This window comes from Plectropomus leopardus, chromosome 8 (assembly GCF_008729295.1).
Source record: "Plectropomus leopardus isolate mb chromosome 8, YSFRI_Pleo_2.0, whole genome shotgun sequence".
NCBI lineage: Eukaryota > Metazoa > Chordata > Actinopteri > Perciformes > Serranidae > Plectropomus > Plectropomus leopardus.
The window spans coordinates 27337931-27344412 of NC_056470.1; positions in this window are offsets into that span (position 1 = coordinate 27337931).

A 6482-nucleotide genomic window follows, 5' to 3' on the forward strand; every position below is an offset into this window, starting at 1 on the left:
TGATGAGTTATGCCTTCATCAGTCCCTCCAGAATTTCACGGGCTGGTTTTGTAATTGTTGGGGCCTGAAATGCCTGATTTCATGGCAGCTTTTCTAACAAAATTACAATGCATGTTGTGATGTTTAAAGTTGTTTCATTTTTTGCAATGAAAATACGGGGGCAAGTTTTTGTTACCCGTTTTAAATAGTCAAATTGTGGTAAAGTTTTGGTGATTAGACAAAATTGCAAGGTTGTGTAGAAGTCACAGGCATTTGCTGAATTTGCGTTAATTGCTGCAATTTCAACATTGCAAAATTCTCAGGGACAGCTTTATGCCCGGAGATGAAGATGGAACAAACTGCAAAATTAGACGCTGGCGTAAACATTGAACATATTTTCAAAGCGTAAACCCATATTATTTGCATGCCATTCGGTGACGGTGGGATGCACGCATGTGTTAACCATTTCCACACAAAGAAATTTAAATATTTTTTATTTGTGGGTAAAATAAGCTGATGTTTTAGAAAGCTCCATTCACTGATGAAGATTTTGGGATTAGGTTGTAGGCTCAGGAAAAGATAGTAAGCAGACCTTTTGGATTGAGAACATTTTTCTTTTTATTTTACAGACTGGTTGTTAAACACGTGAATTATAAATAACATCACATTTATGATCTGCTAAAAGTACCTTTGCTGCTTCAACATAACTTGTCTGGTGTTACCTCTTGCTTAGTTGTAAGTTTAAAAGACAAGCTGTCATTTTTGTGCAAGTGTGCACACAGCCTAGGAAATAATTGTCACCATGGCATTTTTAATAAGCCTACATGTTGATGAGCAGCATGTTTTCCCCCTTAAAATGAAATCTCACCCTTCCCATTGCAGTGTTTCTTGTATTATGGAGTCAAACAAGGACGAGGGTGTGAATGCATGTCCTCTGAACTCTCAACTTTCACATGACAGGCCGTCACAGAATGCTGCTGAGCGCGGGCCATGTGCTCACCCTTCAGATTAGGGCAGTCTAATTTCATAAACTATTTTTAAAGTGTCTTGTATGGGTAATTGTGATTTACTGTCAGTCTCCATTAAAGTCAAGTGTAAGGGTGAGGCCAGTGTGGTGAGGAAGAAAATAACCTACAGCAAGACACCACAGACAGGGAGAAGGATTGGACACGAGTCGCTCGCTGCTCATTTCGCGTCCTTCGCCTCAAAGGGTGACGCTCGCATTATGTCATTGTCTTGCCATGAAACAAACAAACAAATTAAAATCACAGGCAGGCAGTTTCTTGGAGATAAACACAATAGTATCCCTAACCAAAAATGTTTAAACGGATATGTAGAGTAAATAGGTGAATCTTAGGCCCCATCCCATTTCTTATTTTTACCTTTTACCCCTCGTTTTGAATGCCTTTTAAAACGGAGTTACCAGGGGTAAATTGTGCAACTCTTTAGGACCCTCATAGGTAATCAAATGTTGTCACTGATGGTGAACAGATGCAACTGTGGCAATAATGGTATTATCACGATGAGATGTGCCATTTATCTGATGCAGATAGAAAAGCATGGACACATCTGGGCTCGTGACTTGTTACCAAATCAGGTATCACGCTATTAATCAATCAAACAAGACATCTAATAAAAAAAGAGCACAGCTTCACAAATAGACTTTGTATAAACATGGACAATGCATTTACACTTACTCTCATTGCAAAGACACAAAGCCAAAATATACCAAATCCCGCCCATGCGATCTTGTGCTGGTGATGTCATTTGGAGCTAGAGTTTGTGCAGTAGCGATCTCCATGGTAACTTCCCACCCAATACACCCAGACAACCAAAATGCGAGCACACAGATTGGCACGCACAGCTGTCGGTTATGATGTCAAATCCCCCTTTTAAAGCGTTTCATGACTAATTAAACCAAATTAATCCATACTTTGAGTTTTTTGTTTGGCCCAGGCCCGCGGGAAATGTGCTGGGGTTAGAAGCTACTGGGCATCATTGGCAGATTTTTCCCATTGACTTACATTTGGAAATAAAATGTCTGTAAATCAGTTGATACATTTTTTCGCGTGTCAACCCCCGTGAAATGATTTGTTTCCTTATCAGAATTTTTTAACATTTGGAAAGTCTAGAATAGCTGCAAGATTAAATCATTTCATCCCCGTTCAAGTTAGCGGAGCACTAAATCAGAAATTGCCAGTTCAGCCTGTGGAAGTCTCTAGTGTGCTGGCCCATGAGTCTGGAAGCAGTGCCGATCATCTGACTTATTTTTTACCTCAGAAAAAGAGCATTTTTTTGGCTTCATGCGCCACTGATCAACTTTCATAGGAATGAACGGGGTCCCACCTTGAACACGGTGTTCAGGTCTTTTAATACATCCATGCATGCCCCATCAACTGACATGGAGGGGCAGGGTTTATGACTTATACTGCAGCCAGCCACCAGGGGGCGATCAGGATGTTTTGACTTCACTTTTGGGGAGCTGTTATGTCGTCTGTTTTTGTATACAGTGTATGACTTGATGCAAAACTGAGGGATACGGGCTAATTGCTAGAGGAAATTTAGCACATGGCCCATTTGTTTTAACTCAAAAGACGTAGTTTCCATTCTACCTTAAAAATTTAAACTGACTGAATTTAAGATGAGTATTTGTTTTAACTTAAATTTAGTGTCCATTCTGCCTTAAAATTTTGAGTTGACTGAATTTGAGAAGACAAGTTGAGGTAATTTTATAATGATTCAAAATAAACCTTTCTGGTCAAATAAACCTGATCCCAAGTCAGTTGTACTTCAGTCTTTCAGTGTATGTAACTTGTTTTCAACTTTGCTGTACAGAATAGTTCTGTGTATGATAATATATAGTAATAATAGTGAAAAGAATTCCACATGTCAGGATGTATACAATGGCTGCAGAAACCTCCACCATCTATAACGCTGCCGCCTTTCAAAGGTACAATATAATGACCTCCTGCCCCGTCGCCTCGTTTGTTGTGTGAAATTTTTGACTCTTCCCTCAAATGCCATCTATTGGCTCTATTTATGACAATGTAAAGGACGTATGGAAGTATGAGGATAGTGATATTTACTTTATTTGAAAAATCTACTTTCATACATAAAGGGAGTAAAATCCTTAAGCCTTAAGAAGTCCTTTCAGTCCCTTTAAAGGCACAGAGAATTCTATTTTCAGGGCTTAGGCATTCGTAAACCAAACTACCAGCCTGGTTAAAGTTGTCGGTATTCATTAGCAGCGCAACTTCAACTCATTTTCAGGTTTTTCATTCAGCCTGCAATTCTAATATGCCAATAATAGGCGCACACAGTCCTCTTACTCAGCCTGGAGGCACTTCCATGTCATGGTATGTCTGTTCAGCCTCTCCATAAAGCTAAACTATAATACCAGACCTATTTTTGCATACCTGTAGTTATTGTGTACTATATGCTGTGTTGTTCACAATAGCTTGAAAAAATGCAGGGAGAGCTCATCTTTAATTCAAGGCAGTTTTCTCACAGTGAGATAAATCCTCTTCCCACTTATAAGACGGAGAAAAAAAGCCTGCAAGTATTCATTTCTGTATTCGGCAATTATTTAGCCTACCTGTATCGTCTGCAATTTCAGAGAGGGATTCAATTTTATGTTTCCGTTAGGCGCTTAGCTGATGCTCTTACCCAGAGCGACACTGAGTTGCTTAAACTGATCCTCTTCCACAATTCCACCGCTCCAGCCCACGACATATGGCCGACACACTTGTCACGTTCATTTCCAAACAATCACTTCAGGTTCACAGCGGGTCACACACCCTTTTCAAATTACCACACCAGGAAACTTAACATTTTGTTGTGTTTCGACTTCACGGTGCAGTGTGATTCTATTAGAAAACCATTTTTAGCCCTCTGATTTAATTTACTCTCCCACATTTGTCAGCACGAATATCAGCAAAAGCGTCCCTGCAAAAACACCAAATGTCAGCCGAGTGCCTCGGCATCGCTCTGACATAACTTGATATAAGTCGGTGCAACAGACACTGTGCCGGTGTCATTGTAAATCTGTCTGTGTTTGCTTTGTGTGATCAAGTTGTTATTCCTTTGTGAGGACCTAACGGCATGAAAGGCCTGGTGTTCTCTGCATGAATCATTTAGATGAAAGCCTGAGGAGGAGGGGGGAGAAGGAGCATGAGGCACCTGATGTCAACTTTAATTAGAATCCAGTTTGGTCGGCGTTACCTTGACTTTAAAATCTCAGAATCCTGCAGGGGCAGTGGAGACAGTTCTCGGTTACAGGATGTGATTAGACTAGGTAATTCTGGCGATTGCTTGATGCCACAGAAAACAAAGAGGGGTCAATGACTTTTAGCTTGTTAAATGCTTTGTGTGTATGTGCATCGCTTGCAGTTTCTTGTACGTGTATTTGGTGCAGATCTAGTGTTTGCAACAGCCGTGCACTTAATTTTATCCACTACTAATAAAAAGGCGTCTTGAGCATCGATCTTCTCTCAAGCAGATAATTATTGGTGCGTGGGGATTTTGTCTTGATAGGAGTTATTTCACACTTAACACTTGATCATCATATCCTGTTGCTTTAAGTTGTACCTTGATATTCATGGAAACAGAGCAGCGGCTTCCAAGTGCAGAGAATGGGGCATGACTAGACTGTCTGAGTGTCTTGAATGAAATGTGTCTTCAGAACAAACCCATGGGAGCCTCAATTCCCAGGACGTCCCTGGTGCATCATAAAGAGAAGTCAGGGCACATCACCATCACTTGTGTCTTATTTCTCACTGTTCTGCAGCTTGATGTGAGACATCAGAGCCTACAGCGGTAGCCCAGAGAGCCACTCCGAAGACTGACAGAAAATGAGATGCTGCTCACTGCCATCTTGCACATATTATGCCCATTTAGCTATCCCCATGTTGGACAGGAAACATTATTTCAGAGGCTAGTTTGAATTGTCACAGCCTGAAGCAAATAAGGCACGGCCTAAACAACATTTTCATGTATTTACCACGCCATGTTTCGCAGTCACTGCTGTCTCGGACAAATGTTGTAATTTCAGCACAATGGATGATGGACAGTGTGTTGTAATTTGGCATCTGTGTTTATGCTGCACGATCCGCAGCGCAGATGGAGCCAAGAGACAACATGTGCAAGGGCAGAAACACAGCAAGGAAACACTGAATACATGGCATTCAGATGCTTATTGATCTCTAATATTGCACTAACTGGATTCACAGTCCAATGTCCTCCCCCTCATTACAGCTGAACATGGTTGTCTCTCTATTAAACTTTCTAATTGAGTCAAATTCACAAGCTGTATGGTAATGAATGGGGGTGGCAAAAGCTAGTGCGACAAGTAACAGCTATGCAAGTTGACTCTAGCTGCCATGCAAATAAGCTTAGCATGTGTTTCATGTGAGAGCCAAAGACTCGCCTCACTCCCAGGTTCTGTTCCACTTGCTTTTGCGCTGTATTTTTGCAGAAGTGAGTGTCTTTCACAAGTCTTTCTAGGAAGCTGAACTGGATTCGGGGATTTGATATGTGAGTTCAGCAGACGTCAACCTGTGATTCTGTCACATCAAAGAGCACACTTGAGAGTGAATTTTAATCACAATCATGTTTTTTCCTTTCCACAATTAAATGAACGTGATTGACTGTGATATTGACATTTAAAATATGCACTCCGCTCAAAAAACAAAACAACAAATAACAGTGCATATTAAAACAAAAGCTTCCTAAGGTAAAAGCCAGCCACCGGGTGAGATCGATATGTTTTGGCTTTACTTTTTGAGGGCTGTATCATGCCTCTTTGCACACACCTTAGACTGTAAAAATAATGGATGTAGCTATCATGACATCACCCATTGGTTGGTGGACTCAATTTCAGCATTTTGGCTGTGCCATCTTGTTTTTTTTGGTGCCAGATGTGACCATATTGGGGCGAGAGGGTGAAGCTATGGAGGAGTGAGGGAGAGTCTAATGGAGAAGTTGAGGACACTATCAGCAGACAGTTTGTCACTCAAAGCAGCCCTCCCTTAATTATGCATAACTTTAAGCCTTAATAAGATTTAAACGGATGAGGTATACAAAAATTCACTCCACGTGCAGTTGTCATGAATGTTGAGATTAGCTATAGACACCAAAACTGTTTTTTGTACCAGGCTGTAAACATAAAGTTGGCAAAGAGGAAATAAAATGTCTGGAGCAGAAGGCAAAGAACTACTTCCTCAAAACAGACCGTCATCCGTTGTGTGGTGATATTCTGGATTTAGGACAAGTGATGTTAGCACAAACAAATCATATGTAGAGAGTGCATCAGACTTTTGTCTGCGCTGCAAAGCTTGTTTAATCCATGGATGTTTAAAGAGACCTGGATACAGCATTGGAGGCACCGTTCATTCCTATGAAAGTTGGTCAGTGGCGCATGAAGCCAAAAATGTACACTGCCATGTAAAAATTACCAGGATGATCAGTGCTGCCTCCGTATCATTGGACCCATAGCGCACTAGAGA